The sequence below is a fragment of the Meles meles genome, chromosome 12 (genome assembly GCF_922984935.1).
Source record: "Meles meles chromosome 12, mMelMel3.1 paternal haplotype, whole genome shotgun sequence".
Taxonomy (NCBI): domain Eukaryota; kingdom Metazoa; phylum Chordata; class Mammalia; order Carnivora; family Mustelidae; genus Meles; species Meles meles.
This window is the reverse complement of record NC_060077.1, coordinates 28,186,671-28,207,897: the sequence shown is the minus strand read 5'-3', so window position 1 is coordinate 28,207,897 and position 21,227 is coordinate 28,186,671. Positions and strand designations below refer to the sequence as shown.

The following is a 21,227-nucleotide window of genomic DNA, read 5'->3' as shown; positions in this document are numbered from 1 at the left end:
AGAAAGCCCCCCCACCAAGAGCATAGAATATAGAAAGACCTTGAGATACCTGATTGTGAAAATGATGAATCATAATTTTATACAGGAGTTCTTGAAAGTAGTTAGGGGGAAAATATTCATACATTATTATTTAAGTAATAAGAACTATATTTTATATATTTTGAATGACTTTAATCAATTATCAGTGCAGTATTTTTAGAGTAAATGCATAGGTCATTGATGAGCAGAAAGTGTTAGGGATCCCTATATAAAGGAAGAGGAGGCAGCTTTCCTGACCCAAAAACAATCGTTCTTCATCCCCAGTTATTTTCCACGATAGGTACTCTAGTGGATCTTCTTGCCTAGCACACATATTGCAGAAATTCCTAGGAATGTCTGGAAAACAGAAAAAAAAAAACATGAGTTTTAACATTTTAAGGAACAAAAGGAATGGAAAAACTAACAGTCTCTAACAATTCAGGACACAGTCAAATCACATCAGAGAGAGTAACTCAGTGGTAAAACCATCAGTTCTCTGTCATAAGTAAATGCTAACCTAATGCACATTTTGAATCATTTTTTCGGGGCTGAAACCATGGCCCACAGGGTTAATGAGGTTAAAGCAAGCACCAGAAAGATTCTCCATGGACATCCCTTTTTCTTCACAGGAAGGCAAATCATATATTTCAGAGACAAACAGAAGGAAGAGCCCAGCTGCCTATACCAGTTTGAGCTTCCCCACCAATTCCACCTGTGCCAATGGATCATGAAGTGTCCTCCAGGGACCTACACCTCATTACAATGTTAAACCTCTGCCCTGGGAGGAGCACAAGCTTCACAAACACCACAGGAGACATTCACACCTTGTCTCAGTACCCGTGCACAACATTATGCCCATATTTACCTGGGATGACAAAACTTCCCTTTGTGAATATTCATCCTAACCTTGAGTAATAGATCTTTCTTGCCCCCACTCTGGGAGACACAGTTTTGGAAATTCTCCCCCTGATCTCCTTTTTATTGCAAATAAACTTTCTTTTGTGTGACAAAACCTAGTGGACCCTCTCCTTGTACCTCACCAAGAAGCAAACTCACAGTAGTTCCCTGACCCTTGTACATACTGTATTTAATCCATTAACTAGAAAACCTGGATTCTCCTTCCTACTCTCTACCTGTGCTTTTAGTTACATTATTTGTGTATTAATAAGAAATTGCAGATAAGTGGTAAGTAATGAGTTTCATAACAATTATCTTCAATCATTATTGCTCCTTATACTAATGTTAGATATAAGTTAAAATAAAATAAAGGAAATAATTTACAATGTGTCTATTGTTAAAGGAGGTCTCTTTTTATTATTTTTTATATTAAACACATATTTCGTGAAAATTCTAGGTAGCTGAAGTTATGTCCACCATGAAATATTGAAATACCCTATATGTCTTTTTTTAAAAATATTTTATTTATTTATTTGACAGAGGGAGAGATCACAAGTAGACAGAGAGGCAGGAAGAGACAGAGGAGGAAGCAGGCTCCCCATGGAGCAGAGAGCCCAGTGTGGGGCTCAATGTCAGGACCCTGGGATCACGACCCAAGCCGAAGGCAGAGGCTTTAAACCACTAAGCCACCCAGGAACCCATGCAATATTTCTCTTAAAAACATCTGCACAGGGGTGCCTGGGTGGCTCAGTGTGTTAAGCCTCTGCCTTCATCCCATGTCATAATCTCAGGGTCCTGGGATGGAGCCACACATTGAGCTCTCTGCTCAGTGGAGAGCCTGCTTCCCCCTCCTCCTCTCTGCCTGCCTCTCTGCCTACTTGTGACCTCTCCCTCTCTTTCTGTCAAATAATAATTTAAAAAAAGCTGCACAATAAAAACAAGACTCACAGACTATTAACATATGAGACAGATCATGAACTTACTTCACACTATCTGGAAGTGAAAATAAATTAATAAATATCAGAAAAACTGACAGACATAATCCTGACAGTCTCATTCCCATGCTCACACCGTAAGACATGAGGGTCAGTGGAAAGAGAAGTCAGTTCCCAGAAAGTCTGTGGGAGACAGAAGGGGAAAGATGGTGGTGGCTTGAACCACCATCAGAAGATTGAGTGTGAACCCACAGGACAGCTGGGGAGACATCAGCCCTGACTGCAGGATGGGCATCCAGGTAAGCAGGAGGGAAACAGGAGGTCTCAGATGCAGTGTTGTGGACAGATGAGGTGAGAAATTCAGGAGGGAAGCCCTGAAATCACCATTATGTTGGGAAAAAAGTGAAAGGGAACATTTACTGTCTGCCAGGCAAAGGGGAGTAGGAAAAAAAAAAAAGGAGACATAGCCTACCTCCCACCACAAGTAAAGTAAAAATGTATGAGACAAAAATTTGAAGAAAACAAAAGGTGTAATTAGCACATAATATTTATCATAACAACAAAACAACATTGACTACTGCACATAAATGGAGTATGGAGCGAGCACCTGGGTGGCTCAGTTTGTTGAGGAACTAACTTCAGGTTGGGTCATGATCCTGGAGGCCCTGGATTGAGTCCTGTGTCCGACTTCCTGCTTAGTGGGGAGTCTGCTTCTCCTTCTGACCCTTCCCCCTCCCATGTTCTTTCTCTCTGTTTCTCTCTCTCTCTCTCAAATAAATTTTTAAAAAATAGAGTATGGAGAAATTAAAAAAAATTAACAAATAGATAGATAACAAACAGTAAAGAATAAAAATAAATACATAGAAACCCATAATTACTTTATAGACCACTATGGATAAGTAATTATGTTATGTACAACCTCTGTATTAAAACTGGAACCATGAAGAAGCTTAGCATGGCCTCTGCACAAGCATGACCAGCACAAAAGTAAAGGGTTTCCTATATTTACAGATGGTGGTGCTGATATAACAACAGCAATACACTTGCTCCACAATACCTTTGAATGGAGCACTGTAACGGCACATGTTCTGTAATTAAGGCACTGTAAAATGTGCACAGTAGAGAACTCATTGCAGACAGAATGTAATTGGGGCCACAAAGGGCTGAGTGCAGTACGGGGACGCTTGCCTGACTGCTGGTGGGTCTGGGATTTCTCTGCAGGTGATGGAAACGTGGTAAATTAGTTCAGAGGTTGTCCACCTCTGTAAATACACTAAAGACCACTGAATTATGCACTTTGAGTGAACTTTATGCATGAAAATTATCTCAAGAGTTTTGTTTTGCTTCATTTTTACAAACAACAGCAAGAATCAAAACGACATGAGGGAGAGTAACCGTCACTGACCCTTTAGAGTTGTGCTGTGATCAGAGAATCAGACCCTCAGACCCTGCACAGTCTCCCTGTGACCATGGGGAACAAGGACAGATTTTTGTCAGAGGTCTGCATGGGCCTGCAGCACTGTGTAATTGTTGATGCTTTTGTCCCAGGTTGAGCAGTAATAATCAGCTTCGTCTTCAGGCTGCAGGTTCGAGATGATCAGAGAGGCTGTGTTCCCAGAGTGAGAGCCAGAGAAGCGATCTGGGATCCCTGAGGGCCTAGTGGTTCCAAGCATAACCGTTTTGGGGGAACCATCAGAAACCTGTTGGTACCAGCCCACATAATATGTTCCAACACTGTAGTCATTTCCTTTGCAGTTGAGTGTGATCCTCTGTCCCACAGACGCTGACAAGGAGTCTTCTTGTATGAGGGAAGACTGTGCCCAGGACCCTGCAACAGAGCAGTGCAGACACACACAGGTCAGTCTCAAGTTATTACCCACAAGGAGTTCTCAAAAGGAAGAAGGAAATCACCACTCATGGGTCCTCATAATCATTCCCTGTGCTTTTCACAGCCAGACACCTGAGCAGAGAGTCAGGAGGGTGATGAAGAAAAGGCTCCAGGCCATCGTGGAGATGCTCCAGGCTCCTCTTCTGAACCCACAAGTGAGAGGCCTGCACAAAGACTCTCTTATCCTCTCCCCTCCTGGAAGAGCAGAAAGGAACCCTTTATGCAAATCACTCCCTCCCTTGGGGATCCTGGGCCTGAATGTGGGGACAGCAAAGTGTGGGGCAGGGCTGGGAAACCTCTCCTGGGCCCCAGTGAGAACAGAGCAGATGGCACAAGGCAGGGCTGCAGGACTGGGTGCCCTGCTGAGGCTTCACCCCACCCCAGAGACCCAAAGGGAAAAGCCCACAGCACCCCTGCTGTTTCAGAGTTCAGACTCCACTCTGACTGGGAGGGACAACCCAGGGCTGAGTAGAGAGAGGGACACTCTGGACATCAACCTGCCTGGCTCACCATCACCCCCACACAGAGGGAGGGGCTCTTTATCAGCTAGGTACTCCTTCCTGTGTTGCAGGTGCCACCACACCTGTCTTCAGAGACATGGTCTCATCAGCATGAATTGACCTGTGTTCCTCCCACCCCTTAGATAGTTGTGTTGTTGGAGCCACTGGTAATTAAACCCTTGGGAAAGATATATCCTGCACCCAGGGAGCAGAAATGCAGAGGGCATGCACACCCCTTCCCGGGGTCTATAAGGGAGGCTGTGGGGGGGATCAGCCAATCTCTCCCTCATGTCAAGACACTTCCCAACCTAGCAGTAAAGTCCCCATAACTCTCTGCTTTGGCCTTGAGGGAACAGAGTTCATTAATACCAATTTTTCACTGAATTCTTCAAGGAAAGACAAGGAATTACAAAGAAGTGACATGTGGTTCATCTCTTGCTTTTCCCCTGAGAGCACCCTTAGGAGATGGTCAACAACTCAGCCCTCTCAAGATGCTGCCAGGATCCCCCCAGCCCTTAGGGGAGACACCAGGAGTGAGCAGTTCTCCTACACCAAACACAGGGTTTATCCAGATGTCACCATACATCTGGGGACATAGGGATGAGAGTTTCAAGGACATCACTCTGTCACATGATCCAGAAATTCCTGGTGTCCTAAATCCTCTGTCTTCAGTCTAAGCTGTATTTTAATTGCTCATCAGATCCCTCTCTAATATTTCGTAGGTTCCAGACATACTTCTACTCATGTTGTAAATATTAACACAAATATTTTCCCCAATGATGTCTTCTAATGCATTCTGCACTGATAGTGGCAGATAAATATAAGATATATCTATCCAACAACTCTCAATTAACATAGGACTGTATGTCTCGTTCCTACAAAAGCTTAATGGTTCCCTTTGAACTTCACAGAAAACATTTGATCATTGTCTTTCATAATGAATCATATGAAAACGCAACATGTGTCCATGATCTTCACAATTTTGTTTGCTCCTTGTAGCAGTAAGTATCTGGAGCTTGCTGATACTTAGTTGGTGATCATTAAAAAATTTTCAAATAAGAAAATAAGTCTCACAAAAAAAGGAAAAATACAGAATTTCACTTTCTTTACCTTATTAGTAAAACATGTATCTCGTCTACCATTTGGACCATCATCATCCATCCAAATTTTGAGCCACATACATGTGTGTCATCCTCAATACATCCTTATAACACACGTACAGCCTGCATATAATTCCTAAATCCCATGCTCTCCACAGCAAAAATAACATTAAATCTATATTCAGTGCAATTCTTATGAGAATGCCATTGACCTTTTTCATAGAAATAGAAAAGAAATATCCTGAATTTTGTATAAAGCCAGAAAAACCTCAAATTGCCAAAACAATCTTGACACAGAAAAAAAGATGGAGGCATCATACTTCTTGATTTCAAATTATATTTCAAAGCTGTAGAAATGAAAAGAGCATGGCATTGGCCCAGAAAGAGACACATAAATTGATGCCACAGAATAGAAAGTCTGGGAAGAAATCCAAGTTCCCCTTGACTACAAGGGAGGACATGGGCTGGCAACAGGGCCTTTGGGAGGTCTGGAGGGGAACTGACATGGATTTTGGAGGCGATTTGGATAGAAACATGCATGCATCATATGACAGATGCTGCACATGAGATCCTTGTGTTCTCACTGGCATTTTCAGGCACACTTTGGGAGACAAAACTGGCATGACTGGCCACGCTTTGGTATCCATGGTATCAATGGGTACATTGATACCTATGTCATGGTGGGCACAGTGCATCCACATCGTCAATCTGGGGTGAGAAGCACAGCCCAAAGAATGTTCTCACCTGTCAGACTATATCTTCCACGAGTCCCCATCGATGCTGCCCTCTCCTCTCTGCTGCTTCCTGCATTGGCGTGGGCTCCTGGAACCTTGGTTCCTCTGCCATATCCAGGTTACCCATCTCTCTCTTCGGTGCAGTTACTACTTGGGTTGATGAAAAAGTTGTAGAAATGGCTAGTTTTGAAGTGTCCACAACACTGAGAGTATACTTAATATCTCTGAATTGCACAATAAATAATGATTAGAATATTAAATTTTCAGTTATACTTACTTTCATAAGTAAACTGTTCCACTAAGGAAGATGGAGATGGCTTCACCCCTAGGGAGAGCACTGGGAGGAAGCAGCTGCTGAGATAACACACATGCCCCTGTTCAGGGGACTCTGCCAGGACAGAGAGGATGGGTCCTGCCTCCAGGCCAAGACCTTTGGGTAAAGGTTCTCACTAAACAGCTGTGTAGGGCCCACAGGGCAGTCCCACAGCACCCCCTGCTGGTCTCAGGGCACAAACCTCAGCTTGACCCAAAACCCTAAGAGTCCTGCTGGTCTGTATCACACCAGGTCCATGTCCATATTCACACATCCATGGTCTGGTTCACAGAGAGTTATATCTCTTGTGCATTAAAGCGGTGGGTTCTAAATACTCTCACATCAATTTATTTGTGGTTTAATCTACCATTTGTACCTAATTTATTTGTTGTGCCAATGGCAAATCAATGAAGCCCAATGAATTCTAAGATTAGCAGCAGTAGGTCACATTAGGCCACGTTCTAATAGATGTTCTTTTTTAAAAAGATTTTATTTGTTTATTTGACAGACAGAGATCACAAGTAGACAGAGAAGCAGGCAGAGAGAGAGGAAGAAGCAGGTTCCCTGCTGAGCAGAGAGCCAGATGTGGGGCTTGATCCCAAGACCCTGAGATCGTGGCCTAAGCCGAAGGCAGAGGCTTTAACCTGCTGAGCCACCCAGGCACCCTCTAATAGAAGTTCGAATACATCCTTATTTCCTGGCTCCATCTTTCATTTATCCCTGGAAACTTTTATTTAGTGGACAAACCTACTTTTTATTCTCCACAACTTTCCCACTAAGACCCTTACATGATTGGGTCGAAATATTGAAATGGCAATGTCCTTGCTCACATGTTGAGCCCGGAGCTCGATAAGTAACATATTGTTAACAAATGGAGATCTTTTATGTACTTATTAAAAAAGATTTTATTTATTTATTTATTTGACAGACAGAGATCACAAGTAGACAGAGAAGCAGGCAGAGAGAGAGGAAGAAGCAGGTTCCCTGCTGAGCAGAGAGCCCAATGTGGGGCTCGATCCCAGGACCCTGAGATCATGACCTGAGCCGAAGGCAGAAGCTTTAACCCACTGAGCCACCCAGGCACTCCTGTGATCTTTTATGTTCTTAAGATAAATGTTAGAAGATAGTCACCTGACTAACCCATACACTGCACTTTATGTGCTCTGGGGGTGGGTCTCCTGTGCTCAGCATTTGCCCCCTCAGGCACCTGCTTCTTGTGATTTCCTTACTCAGTAGCTGGAAGCACATCCTGTCTTTCCCACATTCTTCTGTGAAGGGGCGGGGATCAGGGTTCATGTTGAGGGACCTGGATCCTTGGTCCACAGTGAGGGACAAGGTGCTGGGGACCACTGAGTGGGGGCTGATGTCTGGGTGTTCAGGGGCTGGCCTGGTGCTACAGTGGGCTGAGAGTCTTAGATGAACCCGGTAGGAGGCTAGGTCCACGGATTTCAGTTTCATTCTGAGTAAGGGCAGGACCCTATTGCTATGAGAGGCATTCTGGAGATGAAGTCCATGGTGGTCAGCCTGGCACTAAGATGAGCCTCAGATTGGATGTGCAGGAAACCTCATGTCACTTGGGGGTTCAGACCTTGGACTGGTGCTTGGACAGGGGAGATCCTGTGTCTGATGTGGTCCTTCTGTCCACTGCCTCCAAGAGGCTAGCCAGCTATGGACAGCTGGCTAGAATGCAGGCATAGAGTCTAGGTGCCTGGCCTGTTGGTAGCCATTTTTGTCTCAGACCAGTCAGCATTCAGCAGCCTTTGTTCACAATAGTCCATGCGGGCCTGGGTTTGTGGGAAATGCTGGGAAACCTAGGGCCATGTAAGATGCTTGGGCTCCCAAAGATGTTGGGTTACAGGGGTGGGCTGGAAACTGAAGACTGTGGGAGCCAGGCCCCATGGAAGCCAGACTGGACCTAGTGCAGGTAGAGTCTGTGGTTCCTATTGAGGTCAGGTGCTCATGTCACTCTGCCTCCCAGTGGAAGTGCTCTCTCTGAGGAGGCCCTAGACCTCATGCAATGGTGACAGGTGTCACGTGACATTCTTTCCTTTCCTCTTCAAGGCATCTTTTCTTATTTGCTGTTCCAGCCAGGTGCTGTAATAGCTCAGCTGGAATCATCAGCTATCATTGAAGTATTTACATGTGTCGATCCTTTTTCAAGGATGTTTCTGGAAGTAGAAGAACAAAGGAATCTCCCACACTGTTCTCCTGCTGATACCACTCTGCTTTCATTATGGAATTTCTTACATTAGGACAGGAGGTCCTTACAGTCTCTGCTGTTCTGACTGGTCCTGGGGCACACAATGTTGAACCTCCCATCCCACCACGAATTCACCATTGTTCCAACCTCAAGTATTAACTGCACATCTGGTTGTGGGACTACACATCTCTCCCTGAGGATCGGGGTTCTCTTCTTCTTTGACTTCTCAAAGCATTGTGACTGCAATCGTGCATCAGCCAGACTTTGGGCTGGAGGCCCAAGGACCATCTAGTGAGATGAATGCTCTGTTCAGGTGCTGCATTTATCCCAAATATGTCCTCCCCTCCTAATTCAAAACCCCACTACCTCAGACCCCTCCTCTGGACTCTCTGGGCTCAGAGAGGTGCCACCAGAGACCATCTGTGATTTCCCAGCACCATGCATGCCCTTGTCAGTGTCTTGTGAGTAAAGAGAATTCCCATATTGGCTACTTCATAAGGAGCTAAAAGGTCATGAAAACCCTCAAATGTGATAAAAATTGCTTTGAGGTGTCCATATCCATGTGCTCAAGTGTCTCCCATGCTCATCTGGATTAGGAGCATCCTTGGAATAATGGAGGTCAGCAAAGCAAAAGGGGAGACCAAGGAGCAGGGTGAGCATGGGCTGGTACGCCTTTGTCTACAAGGAGCATGTGTCTCCTCTGATTATATTTTGTGGCCAAAGCAAGACAGCAGGTGAAGACAAACCACAAAGGGACAAGAGTTTATAATTGGTCACAGAAAAGTAATACCAATAAGGAGCAGTCATTCTATGTGCACACACCCCTGGCAAAGAACCTCTGTCTGCATCTTCCCTCCCAGGACATGCTTGTTCAGCACAGCACATGGGTGTACTTGTCATCAGTAAGTTAATGAACAAAAACACATAGATCAGTTCAACTCAAACTTACAGAGACAGGTTTATGGGTAAATTAAGTGCAGATTATTCCTACAAACCAGCCTCCTTGGTGAGGTGAATACTCCACCACCAGGGCACATGGCTGTGTGGGTGGGATTCTCTCTGGAGTAGTATTTAAAGGATCTGCAGGTCGTTATGCCTTATGCCCACAAAGGCCCAGAGCAAACACTACCAGCTTGCTGAGGAGCATGAACCAAGGATTGGGGCTGCCAAGGAACTCAAGCTTTCATTGTCACCAGTTTTTCCCTTTCACGGAAAATCTAGTGTTCATGGATCAGCTGGTTTTAGGTTTTCCAAGTGTCAATCCATTGTTCTCCTGACATTCTGGAACCTATGAGTGTCTTCAGAGCTTTGCACTGGCGTTCAGAGTGAGGGGTACCAGCCCCTTGGGGAATGGGCAGGCAATCAGAACACCTTGTGCGTTTCTTTTTTTTTTATTTTTTATTTTTTTCCATTTTATTTATTTTTTCAGCGTAACAGTATTCATTCTTTTTGCACAACACCCAGTGCTCCATGCAAAACGTGCCCTCCCCATTACCCACCACCTGTTCCCCCAACCTCCCACCCCTGACCCTTCAAAACCCTCAGGTTGTTTTTCAGAGTCCATAGTCTCTTATGGTTCGCCTCCCCTCCCCAATGTCCATAGCCCGCTCCCCCTCTCCCAATCCCACCTCCCTCCAGCAACCCCCAGTTTGTTTTGTGAGATTAAGAGTCATTTATGGTTTGTCTCCCTCCCAATCCCATCTTGTTTCATTTATTCTTCTCCTATCCCCCTAACCCCCCATGTTGCTTCTCCATGTCCTCATATCAGGGAGATCATATGATAGTTGTCTTTCTCCGATTGACTTATTTCACTAAGCATGATACGCTCTAGTTCCATCCATGTCGTCGCAAATGGCAAGATTTCATGTCTTTTGATGGCTGAATAGTATTCCATTGTGTATATATATCACATCTTCTTTATCCATTCATCTGTTGATGGGCATCTAGGTTCTTTCCATAGTTTGGCTATTGTAGACATTGCTGCTATAAACATTCGGGTACATGTGCCCCTTCAGATCACTATGTTTGTATCTTTAGGGTAAATACCCAGTAGTGCAATTGCTGGGTCATAGGGTAGTTCTATTTTCAACATTTTGAGGAACCTCCATGCTGTTTTCCAGAGTGGTTGCACCAGCTTGCATTCCCACCAACAGTGGAGGAGGGTTCCCCTTTCTCCACATCCTCAACAGCATCTGTCATTTCCTGACTTGTTAATTTTAGCCATTCTGACTGGTGTGAGGTGATATCTCATTGTGGTTTTGATTTGTATTTCCCTGATGCCGAGTGACGTGGAGCACTTTTTCATGTGTCTGTTGGCCATCTGGATGTCTTCTTTGCAGAAATGTCTGTTCATGTCCTCTGCCCATTTCTTGATTGGATTGTTTGTTCTTTGGGTTTTGAGTTTGCTAAGTTCCTTATAGATTTTGGATACTAGCCCTTTATCTGATATGTCGTTTGCAAATATCTTCTCCCATTCTGTCAGTTGTCTTTTGGTTTTGTTAACTGTTTCCTTTGCTGTGCAAAAGCTTTTGATCTTGATGAAATCCCAATAGTTTATTTTTGCCCTTGCTTCCCTTGCCTTTGCCGTTGTTCCTAGAAAGATGTTGCTACGGCTGAGGTCAAAGAGGTTGCTGCCTGCATTCTCCTCAAGGATTTTGATGGATTCCTTTCTCACATTGAGATCCTTCATCCATTTGGAGTCTATTTTCGTGTGTGGTGTACGGAAGTGGTCCACTTTCATTATTCTGCATGTGGCTGTCCAACTTTCCCAGCACCATTTATTGAAGAGGCTGTCTTTTTTCCATTGGACATTCTTTCCTGCTTTGTCGAAGATTAGTTGACCATAGAGTTGAGGGTCGATTTCTGAGCTCTCTATTCTTTTCCACTGATCTATGTGTCTGTTTTTGTGCCAGTACCATGCTGTCTTGATGATGACAGCTTTGTAATAGAGCTTGAAGTCCGGAATTGTGATGCCACCAACTTTGGCTTTCTTTTTCAATATTCCTTTGGCTATTTGAGGTCTTTTCTGGTTCCATATAAATTTGAGGATTATTTGTTCCATTTCTTTGAAAAAAAAATGGATGGTATTTTGATAGGGATTGCATTAAATGTGTAGATTGCTTTAGGTAGCATAGACATTTTCACAATATTTATTCTTCCAATCCAGGAGCATGGAACATTTTTCCATTTCTTTGTGTCTTCCTCAATTTCTTTCATGAGTACTTTATAATTTTCTGTGTATAGATTCTTAGCCTCTTTGGTTAGGTTTATTCCTAGGTATCTTATAGTTTTGGGTACAATTGTAAATGGGATTGACTCCTTAATTTCTCTTTCTTCTGTCTTGTTGTTGGTGTACAGAAATGCAACTGATTTCTGTGCATTGATTTTATGTCCTGACAGTTTACTGAATTCCTGTACAAGTTCTAGCAGTTTTGGAGTGGAGTCTTTTGGGTTTTCCACATATAGTATCATATCATCTGCAAAGAGTGATAGTTTTACTTCTTCTTTACCAATTTGGATGCCTTTAATTTCTTTTTGTTGTCTGATTGCTGAAGCTAGGACTTCTAGTACTATGTTGAATGGCAGTGGTAATAATGGACATCCCTGCCGTGTTCCTGACCTTAGCGTAAAAGCTTTCAGTTTCTCTCCATTGATAATGATATTTGCGGTGGGTTTTTCATAGATGACTTTGATAATATTGAGGTATGTGCCCTCTATCCCTACACTTTGAAGAGTTTTGAACAGGAAGGGATGCTGTACTTTGTCAAATGCTTTTTCAGCATCTATTGAGAGTATCATATGGTTCTTTTCTTTCTTTTATTAATGTGTTATATCACACTGATTTGCGGATGTTGAACCAACCCTGCAGCCCTGGAATAAATCCCACTTGATCGTGGTGAATAATCCTTTTAATGTACTGTTGAATCCTATTGGCTAGTATTTTGGCGAGAATTTTTGCATCTGTGTTCATCAAGGATATTGGTCTGTAGTTCTCTTTTTTGGTGGGATCCTTGTCTGGTTTTGGGATCAAGGTGATGCTGGCCTCATAAAATGAGTTTGGAAGTTTTCCTTCCGTTTCTATTTTTTGGAACAGTTTCAGGAGAATAGGAATGAGTTCTTCTTTAAATGTTTGGTCGAATTCCCCTGGGAAGCCGTCTGGCCCTGGGCTTTTGTTTGTTTGGAGATTTTTTAAATTTTGTTTTGCTTTTGTTTTTGTTTTTTTGTTTTTGTTTCCCATTTTATTTATTTTTTCAGCGTAACAGTATTCATTCTTTTTGCACAACACCCAGTGCTCCATGCAAAACGTGCCCTCCCCATTACCCACCACCTGTTCCCCCAACCTCCCACCCCTGGAGATTTTTGATGACTGTTTCAATCTCCTTACTGGTTATGGGCCTGTTCAGGTTTTCTATTTCTTCCTGGTTCAGTTGTGGTAGTTTATATGTCTCTAGGAATGCATCCATTTCTTCCAGATTGTCAAATTTGTTGGCGTAGAGTTGCTCATAGTATGTTCTTATAATTGTCTGTATTTCTTTGGTGTTCGTTGTGATCTCTCCTCTTTCATTCATGATTTTATTGATTTGGGTCCTTTCTCTTTTCTTTTGGATGAGTCTGGCCAGGGGTTTATCAATCTTATTGATTCTTTCAAAGAACCAGCTCCTAGTTTCATTGATTTTTTCTATTGTTTTTTTGGTTTCTATTTCATTGATTTCTGCTCTGATCTTTATGATTTCTCTTCTCCTGCTGGGTTTAGGGTTTCTTTCTTGTTCTTTCTCCAGCTCCTTTACGTGTAGGGTTAGGTTCTGTACTTGAGACCTTTCTTGTTTCTTGAGAAAGGCTTGTACCGCTATATATTTTCCTCTCAGGACTGCCTTTGCTGTGTCCCACAGATTTTGAACTGTTGTGTTTTCATTATCATTTGTTTCCATGAATTTTTTCAATTCTTCTTTAATTTCCTGGTTAACCCATTCATTCTTTAGAAGGATGCTGTTTAGTCTCCATGTATTTGGGTTCTTTCCAGCTTTCCTCTTGTGATTGAGTTCTAGCTTCAGAGCATTGTGGTCTGAAAATATGCAGGGAATAATCCTAATCTTTTGATACCGGTTGAGACCTGATTTGTGACCCAAGATATGATCTATTCTGGAGAAGGTTCCATGTGCACTAGAGAAGAATGTGTATTCTGTTGCTTTGGGATGAAATGTTCTGAATATATCTGTGATGTCCATCTGGTCCAGTGTGTCATTAAGGCCTTTATTTCCTTGTTGATTTTTTTTTTTAATTTTTTTTTTAAGATTTTATTTTATTTATTTGACAGATAGAGATCACAAGTAGGGAGAGAGGCAGGCAGAGAGAGAGAGAGAGGAGGAAGCAGGCTCCCTGCCAAGCAGAGAGCCCGATGCGGGGCTCGATCCCAGGACCCTGGGATCATGACCTGAGCGAAAGGCAGAGGCTTTAACCCACTGAGCCACCCAGGCGCCCCCCTTGTTGATCTTTTGCTTGGATGATAAGTCCATTTCAGTGAGGGGAGTGTTCAAGTCCCCTACTATTATTGTATTATTATTGATGTGTTTCTTTGATTTTGTTATTAATTGGTTGATATAGTTGGCTGCTCCCACGTTAGGGGCATAGATATTTAAAATTGTTAGATCTTCTTGTTGGACAGACCCTTTGAGTAAGAGATAGTGTCCTTCCTCATCTCTTATTATAGTCTTTGGCTTGAAATCTAATTGATCTGATATAAGGATTGCCACCCCAGCTTTCTTCTGATGCCCATTAGCATGGTAAATTGTTTTCCACCCCCTCACTTTTAATCTGGAGGTGTCTTCGCGTCTAAAATGAGTTTCTTGTAGGCAACATACTGATGGGTTTTGTTTTTTTATCCATTCTGATACCCTGTGTCTTTTGATTGGGGCATTTAGCCCATTAACATTCAGGGTAACTATTGAGAGATATGAATTTAGTGCCATTAGTAGCCTGTAAGGTGACTGTTACTGTATATTGTCTCTGTACCTTTCTGATCTACTACTTTTAGGCTCTCTCTTTGCTTAGAGGACCCCTTTCAATATTTCCTGGAGAGCTGGTTTGGTGTTTGCAAATTCTTTCAGTTTTTGTTTGTCTTTTTTATCTTTTATCTTTAGCTTTTTATCTCTCCTTCTATTTTCAGTGATAGCCTAGCTGGATAGAGTATTCTTGGCTGCATGTTTTTCTCATTGAGTGCTCTGAATATATCATGCCAGCTCTTTCTGGCCTGCCAGGTCTCTGTGGATAAGTCTGCCGCCAATCTAATATTTTTACCATTGTATGTTACAGACTTCTTTTCTCGGGCTGCTTTCAGGATTTTCTCTTTGTCACTAAGACTTGTAAATTTTACTATTAGGTGACGGGGTGTGGACCTATTCTTGTTGACTTTGAGGGGGGTTCTCTGCATCTCCTGGATTTGATGCTTGTTCCCTTTGCCATATTAGGGAAATTCTCTCCAATGATTCTCTCCAATAGACCTTCTGCTCCCCTCTCTGTTTCTTCTTCTTCTGGAATCCCAATTATTCTAATGTTGTTTCATCTTATGGTGTCACTTATCTCTCGAATTCTCCCCTCGTGGTCCAGTAGCTGTTTGTCCCTCTTTTGCTCAGCTTCTTTATTCTCTGTCATTTGGTCTTCTATATCACTAATTCTTTCTTCTGCCTCATTGATCCTAGCAGTGAGAGCCTCCATTTTTGATTGCACCTCATTAATAGCTTTTTTGATTTCAACTTGGTTAGATTTTAATTCTTTAATTTCTCCAGAAAGGGCTTTAATATCTCCAGAGAGGGTTTCTCTAATATCTTCCATGCCTTTTTCGAGCCTGGCTAGAATGTTCAGAATCGTCATTCTGTACTCTTGATCTAACATATTACCAATGTCTGTGTTGATTAGGTCCCTAGCCTTCGGTACTGTCTCTTGTTCTTTTGTTTGTGGTGATTTTTTCTGCCTTGTCATTTTGTCTAGATAAGAGGATATGAAGGAACAAATAAACTACTAAAAGGGTGGTAAAGACCCCAGAAAAATGCGCTGTAACCAAATCAGAAGAGACCCCTAATTGTGGGGGGGAGAAAGGGGATAAAAACAAGTTCTGAAAAAAAAAAAGAAAAAAATCAAAAAAATAAAACTAACAAGGAAAAAATATAAAAAAGAAAGAAAATATATATATATTTAGATAAACTAGTCAAAAAACGTTAAAAAAGAAAAGGGTAAAAGTTTAAAAAAATTTAGCAGAAGAAGAAAAAAGAAAAAAGAAGAAAAAAAAAGAAAAAAATTGAAAAAAGAAAAAAAAATTGAAGTAGCTGCAAGACTAAGGAATCATCGGGAGAAAGCCATGAGTTCCGTGCTTTGCTTTCTCCTCCTCTGGAATTGCTCTGCTGTCTTAGGAATTGAACCTACTTTCCTTGATAGTTGAACTTCGTCCTGGCTGGATATTTTGTTGATCTTCTGGGGGAGGGGCCTGTTGTAGTGACTCTCAAGTGTCTTTGCCCGAGGCGGGATTGCACCGCCCTTACCGGCGGCCGGACTAAGTAATCGGCTCGTATTCGCTTTTGGGAGCTTCTGTTCCCTGAACGCTTTCCGTAGAGTTCCAGAGGACAGGAATGAAAATGGCAGCCTCCTAGTCTCCGGCCTGGAGGAGCCGAGAGCCTGGGGCCCCACTCCTCAGTGCGCCCCCAGAGGACAGCACCCAATCACTCCCGTATCCCCAGCCTCTAGCCACGCTCCGAGCTCACCCAGCCCACAACCAGTTCAAGGTAACCCCAAGCTGAGTGTTCAGACCTCGGCTCTGTCTCTGCAGCCGGCTTCTCCATTCTAATACCTGCAAGCTCTGCGACACTCTGACACCCCCGATCCTTCTGTGACCCTGCGGGACCTGGGGCCACGCTGACCCCACGTGGGCTTCACCCTGGTTTAGCCTCTGGTGCAATGTCCCTCAGTAGAACAGACTTTTAAAAGTCCTGATTTTGTGCTCCATTCCTCCACCGCTTGCCGGGAGCCGGCCCCTCCCCTGTGGTCTATCTTCCTATCATTTTAGATTCACTTCTCCGCCAGTCCTACCTTTCAGAAAGTGGTTGATTTTCTGTTTCTAGAGTTGCTGTTCTTCTTCTCTTCGCTCTCCCGTTGGATTTGTAGGTGTTTGCAATGTTTAGATAAGCTATCGAGCTGATCTCCTGGTACCTGATGTAGTCTCAGGCTGCTACTTCTCCGCCATCTTGACTCCTCCCTATCGTTGGCTTTTTAAAATGTTTTGTTTCTTCAGATTTAAGGAAACTTCTATTAAGCTAACTGATCTATAAGGGCTTAATGAATTATACCTTTGTGAACAAATGAAACTATGTAGTTTTTCTCCATACCTGATCCCTCTAAAACTGAGACACCATCAGTGAATATTATATATATATACTTTTATTTTTATTTATTTACTTATTTTGGAACGAGATAATCTTTTTTTTTTTCAATGTAACTTATTTTTTTTTTATTTGTTTATTTACAGCATAACAGTGTTCATTGTTTTGGCATCACACCCAGTGCTCCATGCAGTACGTGCCCTCCTCATTACCCACCACCTGGTCCCTCAACCTCCCAACCCCCCCACTCCCCCGCCGCCCCTTCATAACCCTCTAGTTGTTTTTCAGAGTCCATAGTCTCTCATGGTTCATCTCCCCTTCCAGTTTCCCTCAACTCCCTCTCCTCTCCATCTCCCCATGTCCTCCATGTTATTTGTTATGCTCTACAAATAAGTGAGACCATATGATACTTGACTCTCTCTGCTTGACTTATTTCACTCAGCATAATTTCTTGCAGCACATTAAAAAGATTATCCACCATGACCAGGTGGGATTCATCCCTGGGTTGCAAGGTTGGTTCAACATTCGCAAATCAATCAGTGTGATAGAACACATCAATAAGAGAAGAGAGAAGAACCACATGGTCCTCTCAATTGATGCAGAAAAAGCATTTGACAAAATCCAGCATCCGTTCCTGATGAAAACGCTTCAAAGTATAGGGATAGAGGGAACATTCCTGAACTTCATGAAATCTATCTATGAAAGACCCACAGCAAATATCATCCTCAATGGGAAAAAGCTTGCAGCCTTCCCGTTGAGATCAGGAACACGACAAGGATGCCCACTCTCACCACTCTTGTTCAACATAGTATTAGAAGTTCTAGCAACGGCAATCAGACAACAAAGAGAAATAAAAGGTATCCAAATTGGCAAGGAAGAAGTCAAACTCTCTCTCTTCGCAGATGACATGATTCTTTATATGGAAAACCCCAAAGACTCCACCCCCAAACTACTAGAACTCATACAGCAATTCAGTAACGTGGCAGGATACAAAGTCAATGTACAGAAATCAGTGGCTTTTTTATACACCAACAATGAAAATACAGAAAGGGAAATTAGAGAATTGATTCCATTTACTATAGCACCAAGAACCATAAGATACCTGGGCATAAACCTAACCAAAGAAGTAAAGGACCTATACTCGAGGAACTACAGAACACTCATGAAAGAAATTGAAGAAGACACAAAAAGATGGAAGACTGTTCCATGCTCTTGGATTGGAAGAATAAACATTGTTAAAATGTCTATACTGCCTAAAGCAATCTATACTTTTAATGCCATTCCGATCAAAATTCCACCGGTATTTTTCAAAGAGCTGGAGCAAATAATCCTAAAATTTGTATGGAGCCAGAAGAGACCCCGAATTGCCAAGGAAATGTTGAAAAACAAAAACAAAACTGGCGGCATCACGTTACCCGATTTCAAGCTTTACTACAAAGCTGTGATCACCAAGACAGCGTGGTACTGGCATAAAAACAGACACATAGACCAGTGGAACAGAGTGGAGAGCCCAGATATGGACCCTCAACTCTATGGTCAAATAATCTTCGACAAAACAGGAAAAAATATTCAATGGAAAAAAGACAGTCTCTTCAATAAATGGTGCTGGGAAAACTGGACAGCGATATGTAGAAGAATGAAACTCGACCATTCTCTTACACCGTACACAAAGATAAACTCGCAATGGATAAAAGACCTCAACGTGAGACAGGAATCTATCAGAATCCTAGAGGAGAACATAGGCAGTAACCTCTTCGATATCAGCCACAGCAACTTTTTTCAAGATATGTCTCCAAAGGCCAAGGAAACAAAAGCAAAAATGAACTTTTGGGACTTCATCAAGATCAAAAGCTTCTGCACAGCAAAGGAAACAGTCAACAAAACAAAGAGGCAACTCTCGGAATGGGAGAAGATATTTGCAAATGACAGTACAGACAAAAGGTTGATATCCAGGATCTATAAAGAACTTCTCAAACTCAACACACACAAAACAGATAATCATATCAAAAAATGGGCAGAAGATATGAACAGACACTTCTCCAATGAAGATACAAATGGCTATCAGACACATGAAAAAATGTTCATCATCACTAGCCATCAGGGAGATTCAAATTAAAACCACATTGAGATACCACCTAACACCAGTTAGAATGGCCAAAATTAGCAAGACAGGAAACAACGTGTGTTGGAGAGGATGTGGAGAAAGAGGAACCCTCTTACACTGTTGGTGGGAATGCAAGTTAGTGCAGCCACTTTGGAGAACAGTGTGGAGATTCCTGAAGAAATTAAAAACAGAGCTTCCCTATGACCCTGCAATTGCACTGCTGGGTATTTACCCCAAAGATACAGATGTAGTGAAAAGAAGGGCCATTTGTACCCCAATGTTTATTGCAGCAATGGCTACGGTCGCCAAACTGTGGAAAGAACCAAGATGCCCTTCAACGGATGAATGGATAAGGAAGATGTGGTCCATATACACAATGGAGTATTATGCCTCCATCAGAAAGGACGAATACCCAACTTTTGTAGCAACATGGACGGGACTGGAAGATAATCTTTTTTTTTTTTTTTAATTTCTTTTCAGTGTAACAGAATTCATTGTTTATTCACCACACCCAGTGCTATATGCAAAACGTGCCCTCCATAATACCAACCACCAGGCTCCCCCAACTTCCCAGGCCCCCTCCTTCAAAACCCTCAGATTGTTTTTCAGAGTCCATACTCTCTCATTATTCATCTCCCCCTCAAATTTCCCTCAACTCCCTTCTCCTCTCCATCTTCCTGTGTCCTCCATGTTAATCCTTATGCTCCACAAATAAGTGAAACCATATGATAGTTGACTCTCTCTGGTTGACTTATTTCACTCAGTGTAATCTCTTCCAGTCCCATCCATGTTGATACAAAAGGTGGGTATTCATCCTTTCTGATGGAGGCAGATAGTAATATATCTATTGGTGTAAGTTTCATAAGATTCTGTTTTCCTTATAAGAAGTTATAATTGGAAACATTGGTTAGATTGCCAAGACATTAACTAGAATGTCATATTTATTTATTTTTTAAAAGATTTTATTTATTTATTTGCCAGAGAGAGATCACAAGTAGGGAGAAAGGGAGGCACAGAGAGAGGAGGAGGCAGTCTCACTGCTGAGCAGAGAGCCTGATGAGGGGCTTGATCCCAGGATTCTGGGATTATGACCCAAGCTGAAGGCAGAGGCTTTGACCCCCTAAGCCACCCAGGCACCCCTAGAATGTCATATTTAAAAGATTATATATATATATATATATATATATATATATATATACATATACGTGTGTGTGTGTGTGTGTGTGTGTGTATACTCAGATATGATCAGGCAGCTTTAAGGAACTAACAATGACTTTATAGAGACAACAAGGCCTCTTGTAAATATCAGCCTGCCACCTGCTTAAAGAGTTTCCAGCAGTTTTAACAGGTGAATCAAGAAGGTTATGTCCCAGCAGGTAAAGGAAACTAGTGATATTTGGGTACCTGAAGAACATTTCTCCAAGTCTATAGGTGTTGCAGGTTAATTCTTTTTTTTTTCCTCTTTTTTTTAAATTTCTTTTCAGCATAGCAGTATTCATTGTTTTTGCACCACACCCAGTGCTCCATGTAATATGTGCCCTCCCTAATACCCACCACCTGGTTCCCCAAAACTCCCAACCCCCGCCCCTTCAAAGCCCTCAGGTTGTTTTTCAGAGTCCATAGTCTCTCACGGTTCATCTCCCCTTCCAATTTCCCTCAACTCCCTTCTCCTCTCCATCTCCCCATGTCCTCCTCTCCATCTCCTCATGTCCTCCATGTTCTTTGTTATGCTCCACAAATAAGTGAAACCATATGAATCTTGACTTTCTCTGCTTGACTTATTTCCCTCACCATAATCTCTTCCAGTCCCGTCCATGTTGCTACAAAAGTTGGGTATTCATCCTTTCTGATGGAGGCATAATACTCCATCTTGTATATGGACCACATCTTCCTTATCCATTCATTTGTTGAAGGGCATTTTGGTTCTTCCCACAGTTTGGTGACCGTGACCATTGCTGCAATAAACATTGGGGTACAGATGGCTCTTCTTTTCACTACATCTGTATCTTTGGGGTCAATACCCAGTAGTGCAATTGCAGGGTCATAGGGAAGCTCTATTCTTAATTTCTTGAGGAATCTCCACACTGTTCTCTAAACTGGCTGTACTAACTTGCATTCCCACCAACAGTGTAAGAGGGTTCCCCTTTCTCCACATCCTCTCCAACACACGTT

General features: G+C 42.5%; 1 protein-coding gene and 1 non-coding gene across 2 annotated transcripts in view; one reads left to right on the top strand and one right to left on the bottom strand.

The window, feature by feature from the left end:
* Positions 1-21,227, bottom strand: part of LOC123954077 (immunoglobulin lambda-1 light chain-like) — a 1,184,917-nt gene that overhangs the window by 1,124,446 nt on the left and 39,244 nt on the right. The gene's annotated exons all lie outside the window — the stretch shown is intronic.
* Positions 2,756-2,857, top strand: LOC123954779. The gene has a single exon (XR_006821149.1). It is a non-coding gene; the product is annotated as a U6 spliceosomal RNA (small nuclear RNA).